The following is a 10265-nucleotide window of genomic DNA, read 5'->3' as shown; positions in this document are numbered from 1 at the left end:
TTTTAATTTCAGACCATCCTTTGTGGTTACTTTAGGTCTCTGAGTTTGCAAGGCCACCATGCAGGCCTTCCCTGAGCTAGTCAGGTTAGCATGTGGCCCCTTTTCACCCACATATTTTTGCTCAAAATTTCAAACTGAAATCTCATTCAGTATCCAAATCTAACAACCAATTTCTGGGAAATATAAGGGGCCAAGGAAACTTGCTAAATGACACATTAAGTGGAGCTGCACTTAACAATGTCCAGATGGTGAGAAACTCTACAGGACACACAACCTGCTGCTTGATTCATCAAAAAACTTGCAAAGGCCTGACCAGTGTGGCTCAGCAGTTGAGCGTTGACCCAGAAACCAAGAGATCATCAGTATGATTCCCAGTCAGGGGCACATGCCCGGGTTGTGGGCTTGATCCCCAATATGGGGCGTGCAGGAGGCAGCTGGTTGGATGATTCTCTCTTATCATGGATGTTTCTATCCCTCTCCCTCTCCCTTCCTCTTTCTCTATAAAAATCAATAAAAACATATTAATAAAAAGTGTAGGTGTAATAATGGTATTATGGTTATATTTTAAATTTTTAAAATTGATTTGAGAGAGAGACAGAGAGAGGAGAGAAAGACAGCAACCTTGGCTTATCAGGGCGACGCTCTAATCAACTGAGCTACCCAGCCAGAGTTGTGGTTATATTAAAAAAAAAATCTTTTAGAAATACTTTAAAAAATGTATGGATTAAATGATGTTACTTCTGGGATTTGCTTCAAAACCATCTGGTATGGCTTTTTCACAATGGGTTTGCCGCCAGAACACAGGTGTCATGAAAACCACCATTAACTCAAACCCAAGATGGGAAAGGAAAAGACTCACATCAACATCGTCGTCATTGGACACGTAGATTCCGGCAAGTCTACCACTACTGGCCATCTGTTCTACAAATGTGGGGGCATCGACAAAAGAACCATCGAGAAATTTGAGAAGGAGGCTGCTGAGATGGGGAAGTATGCCTGGGTCTTGGATACACTGAAAGCTGAACGGGAGCAAAGTATCACCATTGACATCTCCCAGTGGAAATTTGAGACCAGCAAGTATTATGTGACCTTCATTGATGCCACAGGGCACAGAGACTTCATCAAAAAAATGATTGCAGTCACATCTCAGGCTGACTGTGCTGTCCTGATTGTTGTTGCTGGTGTTGGTGAATTTGAAGCAGGTATCTCCAAGAATGGATAGGTATCTCCTTCTGGCCTACACACTGGGTGTGAAACAGGCTGATTGTTGGTGTTAACAAAATGGATTCCACTGAGCCACCTTACAGTCAGAAAAGATATGAGGAAATTGTTAAAGAAGTCAGCACCTACATTAAGAAAATTGGCTACAACCCTGACACAGTAGCATTTGTGCCAATTTCTGGTTGGAATGGTGATAACATGCTGGAACCAAGTGCTAATATGCCTTGGTTCAAGGGATGGAAGGTCACCCCTAAAGATGGCAATGCCAGTGGAACCACGCTGCTTGAAGCTCTGGATTGCGTCCTGCCCCCAACTCATCCAATTGACAAGCCCCTGCGTCTGCCCCTCCAGGATGTCTACAGAATTGGTGGTATTGGTACTGTCCCTGTGGGCTGAGTGGAGACTGGTGTTCTCAAGCTCAGCATGGTGGTTACCTTTGCTCCAGTCAACGTTACAACTGAAGTAAAGTCTGTTGAAATGCACCATGAAGCTTTGAGTGAAGCTCTTCCTGGGAACCATGTGGGCTTCAACGTCAAGAACGTGTCTGTCAAAGATGTTCACCGTGGCAGTGTGGCTGGTGACAGCAAAAATGACCCACAAGGGTAAGTAGCTGGCTTCACAACTCACGTGATTATCCTGAACCACCCAGGCCAGATCAGTGCTGAATATGCACCTGTGCTGGATTGTCACACAGCTCACATTGCTTGCAGATTTGCTGACCTGAAGGAGAAGATTGACCGTCATTCTGGGAAAAAGCTGGAAGATGGCCCTAAGTTTTTGAAATCTGGTGATGCCACCATCGTTGATATGATTCCGGGAAAGGCCATGTGTGTTGAGAGCTTCTCTAACTACCCTCCTCTGGGCCGTTCTGCCGTTCGTGACATGAGACAGCCAGTTGCTGTGGGTGTCATCAAAGCCGTGGACAAGAAGGCAACTGGATCTGGCAAAGTCACCAAGTCTGCCCAGAAAGCTCAGGAGGCTAAATGAATATTATCCCCAACACCTGCCACCCCAGTCTTAATCAGTGGTGGAAGAACGGCCTCAGAACTGTGTGTCTCAATTGGCCATTTAAGTTTAATAGTAAAAGACTGGTTAATGATTATAATGCATCATAAAACCTTCAGAAGGAAAGGAGGATGTTCTATGGGCCATTTGTTTCTTTTGTGTGCGTGGCATTTTTAAGTTATTAGTTTTTAAAATCAGTACTTTTTAATGGAAACAACAGGACCAAAAATCTGTCAGAATTTTGAGACCCATTAAAATAACAAAGTTTAATGAGAAAAAACAAAAAAACCCAAAACCCATCTGGTATGGAAGACTTGGTGGGGCATAAACAGAACAAGACATGCTCCCATTTGATCACTATTGAGGCTCGATGTGATCCTGGAGTACTATCTCTCTACTTTTGCGTATATTTGAAAATTTACCAGATAAATTTCCAGATAAAAACTTTCAGAAAAATCAGTATTTAAGTATTACATAGGAAAAAGAGCACTAATCATTTATTTAACATAGCTTTAATTATTTTTTTTAAAATTAGACAAACAAAATGCAGGTAAGATAATATTTTTGGTACATCCCGGGGATGGAATATTGTACTCCTATTACAAATTTGTTGTACACGATAAAAGCAGCTCATAAATGTAACTTTAATTCAGTTAAATATATTATAAAGTTCTTACAAGTCCATTATAAAAAGAAACTCAAATAATACAGAGGAGAGTAAAGTACACTCTCCTCCTCTCTTAATTCCTTTTTCTTGTGTATTTTTCATAGGCATTTTCTGGTCTCATATAAATGTTTAGACATTACTGTTGCAATTTTCTCTTTTGACTTAGCAATGTATGGACACTTTTCCATGTCAGTTAAAGTCATCTTATTCTTTTTAACAACTGTTCAAAATTTCATTTTATGGATATAACATTTTTACCAGTCCTTATCAATGGACATTTCAGTGGTTTCATCTCTGTTTTTTGCTATTATTAAGAATTCAGTAAAACACATCTGTAGGGTAAATTCCTAGAATTGGAATTGCTGTAATACAACCCCACGTTATTGTAAAGATGTGTGTGTTTGTTGTGTGTGTATGTACAGGATAGTATTTTTACATACAAACTCATTTTTATTAGTTCCTTTTTCCCTCACATCCTTTCCACCATTAAACCTGGGTCATGAAACACACTCACTGCCTTTGAGGGAGCCATAACACAGAGTAAGAAATAAGTTATAGCCAGGCCGATGTGGCTCAGTGGTTGAGCATTAACCTATGAACCAGGAGGTCACAGTTCGATTCCCGGTCAGGGCACATGCCCGGGTTGCAGGCTCCATTCCCAGCAAGAGGCGTGCAGCAAGCAGTCGATCCATGTTTCTCATTGATGTTTCCATCTCTCTATCCCTCTCCCTTCCTCTCTCTCTAAAAAATTAATTAAAAACATATTAAAATCAATAAAAACATATCCTTGGGTGAGAATTAAAAAAACAACAACAAACTTTTAATAGACTTTTGATGCTCATGACAGAAACAGAAGCTTTGAGAGAAAATACCTTTTGAGTTACCAAAACCTAGTTTGAATGCTAAATTCTCAAAGTTTATACCATAAACAACTGATTCAGAAAAATTTCATGATGATGTAAGAGCACATGTTCTACCCAAAAGGACATTTAAGGTCACTGGGAAGGATGAATAACTTGAGGGAGATGGAGATGAGACCCATGGAGTTATAGTTTGATTGTTTCTCTGAAAACCAACCTGGCTCAGCTTGGAAAAGACTGAGATATCCCACAGCTCAAGGATATCAGGGATCCTAAGGAGCCCTGAGCCCTTTAAGGCACCAGAGTTGTATAGTATCCTGGCTGGATAAGGCTCCTGAGAAAATGGCCTAATGACAACCTCATGCAGTCCTGCACATGGCAGCATGGAAGAGATGTGGAAGTGTCTGAGAAAAGGGCATTACAATAGGGACAAGAAGGACTCAGAAAACACCAATATTTGACCAAAATACATAAAGAACTCATACAACTCAATAGCAAATAATGCAAACAAACTAAAAAATGAACAATCTGAATAGATACTTTTCCAAAAAAGATATACAGATGGCCAATAGATACATCAAAACCATAATGAGATATCACCTCACATCTGTCAGAATGGGTATTTTTTAAAAAGACATGAAATAACAAGTGTCGGAGAGGATGTGGTAAAAAGGTAAGCCCTGTGCACTGTTGGTTAAAATTTGAATGGGCACAACCACTAAGGAAAACAGTATGGAAGGTCCTCAAAACATTATGAATAAAGCTATCATATGACCCAGTAATCCCTCTTCTGGGTATTTGCACAAAGAACACAAAACCACTCATTTAAAAAGATATCTGCATCCTTATGTTCATTGCAGCATTATTTTCAATAGTGAAGATACGGAAGCAAATTAAGTGTCCATCAATGGATAAACTGATAAAGAAAATGTGGTACATAAATACGTAGAAATATTATTCAGCCATTAAAAGTGAATAAAATTTTGCCATTTTAGACAACATTAATGGACCTTAAGGGCAGTATGCTAATTGAAGTAAGACTTACAGAGAATGACAAATATTATATGACCCCTCTTATATGTGGAACCTAAGAAAGAAAACACACACAAGCTCATAGATATAGAAAACAGATTGGTGGGTGCCAGAGGTGAGAAATAGATGAAGGGGGTCAAAAGGTAAATAATAATAATAATATTCTGCTGCTTTGGGATGAAACATTCTGTAGATATCAATTAAATCCCTTTGATTCAGTGTGTCATTTAAGGGTTGTTTCTTTACTGAGTTTTTGCCTGGAAGATCTATCCAGTGATGTCAGTGGGCTGTTAAAGTTCCCTACTGTTACTGTATTGCTGCCCATCTCGCCCTTAAAATTGACCAAGAGTTTTTTATATATTTAGGTGTTCCTATATTGGGTACATATATGTTTACAAGAGTTATGTCCCCTTGTTGATATGATCCCTTTAGTATTATGTAGTGACCTTCTTTGCCTTTTTTATGGCCTTTATTTTGAAGTGTATTTTGTCATATATGAGTATTACTACCCCAGCTTTTTTTCATTTCCATTTACATGGAATATATTTTTCCATCCTTTTGGCATACAGGAAGATACTCAACCTACTGAGCCACACCAATCAGGGTGGCTCACGTTTTCTTATCGAATTCAGCTATCCTATAACTTTTCCCCCTCTTTATCTTTTGATTGGAACATTTACTCTACTTACAGTTGAAGTTATTATTGCTAGGTACTTATTTATAGCCATTTTTTCTTTATTCCTATATTCCTCTCTCTATTGCTTCTTCATCTTAAAGCAGTCTCATAAACATTTCTTGCAATGTTGGTTTAGTGATAATGAACTCCTATAGCTTTTTTATAGTATGGGGAGCTCTTTATTTCACCGTCAACATTAAATGATAGCCTTGCTGTATAGAGTATTCTTGATTTCAGGGGCTTGCTTTTCATTACTTTGAATACTTCATGCCAATCCCTTCTTGCCTGAAATGTTTCTGTTGAAAAATCAGCTGACAGCCTTATAGAACTCCCTTGTAGTTAACTAATTGTTTCTCTCTTGATGCCTTTAGGATTGTCTCTTTGTCTTTAACCTTTGCCATTTTAATTATGATGTGTCTTTGTGTTGGTTTCTTTCGTTTGTCGTGATTGGGATTCTCTGTGCTTCCTGACCTTTTGTGACTTTTTCCTTCACCTGGTTCGGGAAATTTTCTTTCTATCATTATTTCTTCAAAAGAATTTTCTATCCCTTGCTCACTTTCTTCTCCTTCTGATACTTCTTTTTTTTTATTTTTTTTTATTGCTAAAAGTATTACAAAGGGTATTACATATGTGTCCTTTTTTTCCCCGCCCTTGACAATCCCCTGGCCTCCCCTACCCCCCAGTGTCTTATGTCCATTGGTTTTGCTTATATGCATGCATACAAGTCCTTCGGTTGATCTCTTACTCCCCTCCCTTCTGCCCCCCAACCCTCTCTGGCCTTCCCACTGCAGTTTGACAATCAGTTTGAGGCAGCTCTGCCTCTGTATCTATTATTGTTCAAAAGTTTGTAATGGTCTTTATTATCCATGAATGAGTGAGATCATGTGGTATTTTTCCTTCATTGACTGGCTTATTTCACTTAGCATAATGCTCTCCAGTTCCATCCATGCTGTTGCAAATGGTAAGAGTTCCTTCTTTTTTACAGCAGCATAGTATTCCATCGTGTAGATGTACCACAGTTTTCTAATCCATTCATCTACTGATGGGCACTTAGGCTGTTTCCAGATCTTAGCTATGGTGAATTGTGCTGCTATGAACATATGGGTGCACATATCCTTTCTGATTGGTGTTTCTGGTTTCTTGGGATATATTCCTAGAAGTGGGATCACAGGGTCAAATGGGAGTTCCATTTCCAGTTTTTTGAGGAAACTCCATACTGTCTTCCATAGTGGCTGCACCAGTCTGCATTCCCACCAGCAGTGCACAAGTGTTCCTTTTTCTCCACATCCTCTCCAGCACTTGTCGTTTGTTGATTTGTTGATGATAGCCATTCTGACAGGTGTGAGATGGTACCTCATTGTTGTTTTGATTTGCATCTCTCGGATGATTAGTGACTTTGAGCATGTTTTCATATGTCTCTTGGCTTTCTGAATGTCCTCTTTTGAAAGGTGTCTATTTAGATCCTTTGCCCATTTTTTGATTGGATTGTTTATCTTCTTTTTGTTAAGTTGTATGAGTTCCCTATAAATTTTGGAGATTAGGCCCTTATCAGATATGACGTTGGCAAATATGTTTTCCCACGCAGTGGGTTTTCTTGTTGTTTTGTTGATGGTTTCTTTTGCTGTGCAGAAGCTTTTTATTTTGATGTAGTCCCATTTGTTCATTTTCTCTTTAGTTTCAACTGCCCTAGGAGCTGTATCAGTGAAGAAATTGCTTTGGCATATGTCTGAGATTTTGTTGCCTTTGGATTCTTCTAGAATTTTTATGGTTTCCTGTCGTACATTTAAGTCCTTTATCCATTTTGAGTTTATTCTTGTGTATGGTGTAAGTTGGTGGTCTAGTTTCATTTTCTTGCATATATCTGTCCAATTTTCCCAACACCATTTATTGAAGAGACTACCTTGGCTCCATTGTATGTTCTTGCCTCCTTTGTCAAATATTAATTGCGCATATTGGTTCGGGCTGATTTCTGGGGTCTCTATTCTATTCCATTGATCTATATGCCTGTTCTTGTGCCAGTACCAGGCAGTTTTGAGAACAGTGGCTTTGTAATACAGCTTGATATCTGGTATTGAGATCCCACCTACTTTGTTCTTTCTCAGGATTGCTGCAGCTATTCGGGGTCTTTTTTTATTCCAGATGAATTTTTGGAGAGTTCGTTCTAGATCTGTGAAGTATGCCGTTGGTATTTTAATGGGAAGTGCGTTGAATTTATAGATTGCTTTGGGTAGTATGGACATTTTAATTATGTTGATTCTACCAATCCATGAACACGGTATGTTCTTCCATCTGTTTATGTCTTCCTCTATCTCTTTTTTCAATGTCCTGTAGTTTTCTGAGTAGAGGTCTTTTACCTCTTTAGTTAAGTTTATTCCTAGGTATCTTAATTTTTTTGGTGCGATGGTAAATGGGATTGTTTTTATAATCTCTCTTTCTGAAAGTTCACTATTGGTGTATAGAAATGCCTCAGATTTCTTGGCATTAATTTTGTATCCTGCTACTTTGCCAAATTCATGTATTAAGTCTAGTAGTTTTTTGATGGAGTCTCTAGGGTTTTGTATGTATAATATCATGTCGTCTGCAAATAAGGACAGTTTTACTTCCTCTTTTCCAATTTGGATGCCTTTTATTTCTTCTTCTTGTCTAATTGCAATGGCTAATACTTCCAGTACTATGTTGAACAGGAGTGGTGAGAGTGGGCATCCCTGTCTTGTTCCTGTTCTTAGGGGAAATGGTGTTAGTTTTTGTCCATTGAGTGTGATGTTGGCTGTGGGCCTGTCATATATGGCTTTTATTATGTTGAGGTATCTGATACTTCTTATGATGCCAATATTATTATGTTTCATGTTGTTCCAAAGTTCCCTTAAATGTTTATTTTTTTTCTTTTTGTTGCAATGATTAGGTCTTTTTTCCCCATTGCTTTTGTTTAGTTTGTTTTGTTTCATTTTAGAGAGTGGGAGGGAGGGAGGAAGAGGGGAGAGAGAGAGAGACAGAGAGACAGCAATTGGTTGCCTCCTGCATGGGCCCTCACCAGGCCAGTGATTGAACTCGTGAACTGTCAGTGCACAGGGGCTGTTTCTTTCTACCTTGTCTCCCAAATTGCTGATTTGATCCTCTGGTTCATACAGATTACTTTTTTTTTAAATTAAATCTTTATTGCTGAAAGTATTACATATGTCCCCCTTTTCCACCATTGACCCCTTCTGGCTTGGCCCTGCCCCCCATCCCAGGCTTTCACCACCTTCTGTCTGTGTCCATGGATTATGCATATATGCATACAGTTCTTTTTTTTTAACTATTAAATCTCTTTAGTAAAAACAGTTTTGCTCATGCAAAACAACAGATTACAACAATCTAAGTGCTGGACACACCATCAGACCCAGAGGCACTGTAGGCACTGGAGCCCTCCCCAGGGCGGAGAAGACCTGAATGCCCCCTGCCCCCCCCCTCCCCCCGCCTTGAGGGAGCTGAAAACTGAACTATTACTGCCACCCGATCCCTCCCCAAGGGACCATGGCACCAAGGACCTCTCCCCACTGGGGAAGGGCCTCAGTAATACTGGGGAAGGGCCTTCCCCCTGCCTCACTGGCCTGGACACATTAAGCCAAGCTGTTTGGGGTGGACGGGAGTGGCTAATGGGTAGGGCAGAGTTGGGACGTCTTTGGTGTGAAGACCCTCCCACCCACTAGGCCACACAACGGAAACATTTCCATTGTGTGGGAGGCCACAAGGGTGGTGCTGCCTTTGCCCATAGAGGGGTGGCTGGCCAACGCCAGAGCCCAGGGCAAACTGCAGAAGCTTTGTGTCACGTATAAAGTGCCCAGGTTCACCCTGATGAGCTGAGAGGAGGCTTGTGGAGAAACAGCTAAAAATGTAAGAAAAATAAACAATGGGCGAACAAACGCAGGAAGGGGAAGCAGAGGTTACTTGGTAGATGAACGCCTCAGAGGACTAGGACCAGCACTAAGTGGGGAGTAAGGGCCCTAGGGGGACAGTCCAGTCTTCCTGATTCCGACCAGTGCTAAGTCACTTCTCTCCACCTCCTGGGCCAGCTAACAGACACACACGCAGGCCTGGCTCAGTCTGGACAGGCTTTCAGGCATTGTGGCAGATGCTCCATGGGCAGGGCAGGGCAGGCCCAAGGAGACAGAAGGTTCCTGAGCCACAGCAGGGCCCCTCCTTATGCAGCCCTGCCTGCCCCTGGCCCCACAAATGCACAGTCCTAGGCACACATGCACGGGCATGGCTGGGGGGGGGGGGGGGGGCGGACAAGCGCACGCACACACACACACACACACTCTCACTCCTATCCGTCTGGCACACTGGTGATGTCTGAGGGATCCAGTAGGAGGTGGCGGCATCCTGGCCCCAGACCTCCATGACCTTTTGTGCCAGGTTCCTCAGCCAGTGGAGAGCTGAGGTTGTAATAGGGAAATGAGGCATATGGGACACTCCCTACAATAGTTTCCACTAACACCTTTAATAAGAGGAAAGGGTTTGGGGGAGAAGAGGAGTGGGGAAAGGGTAATAAAAGAAATTTCATGAAAATTCTAAGTCAAATTACTGATAAAACTGCAGAATGAGCACAGGTTCAAGAGCATCTGCTCCCTTCTCTGCAGGCCCTCCAGACCTATCCCCTCCCGCTGGGCAGTCAGAGCCAAAGGCAGAAGTGAGCCTCTCATGGGGCTCCAGGGTGGGGCGAGGAGGAGAGAGGCAGCAGTGGGCAGTCTGTATCTTCATTTAAAAAGCATATTCAGGTCATGAGTTATTGCTTGTCCTCCAGCGGAGAAGGCCAGGCTGACAG

At 41.3% G+C, this 10265-nt stretch overlaps 1 pseudogene; it reads left to right on the top strand.

Moving 5' to 3' along the window:
- Window positions 1-778: 778 nt before the first annotated feature.
- Window positions 779-2323, top strand: LOC102263674 (annotated as a pseudogene).
- Window positions 2324-10265: the final 7942 nt, after the last annotated feature.

This window comes from Myotis brandtii, unplaced genomic scaffold (assembly GCF_000412655.1).
Source record: "Myotis brandtii unplaced genomic scaffold, ASM41265v1 scaffold62, whole genome shotgun sequence".
Lineage (NCBI taxonomy): Eukaryota > Metazoa > Chordata > Mammalia > Chiroptera > Vespertilionidae > Myotis > Myotis brandtii.
Note: the sequence above shows the minus strand (reverse complement) of the source record. Positions and strands in the feature narration are given on the sequence as shown.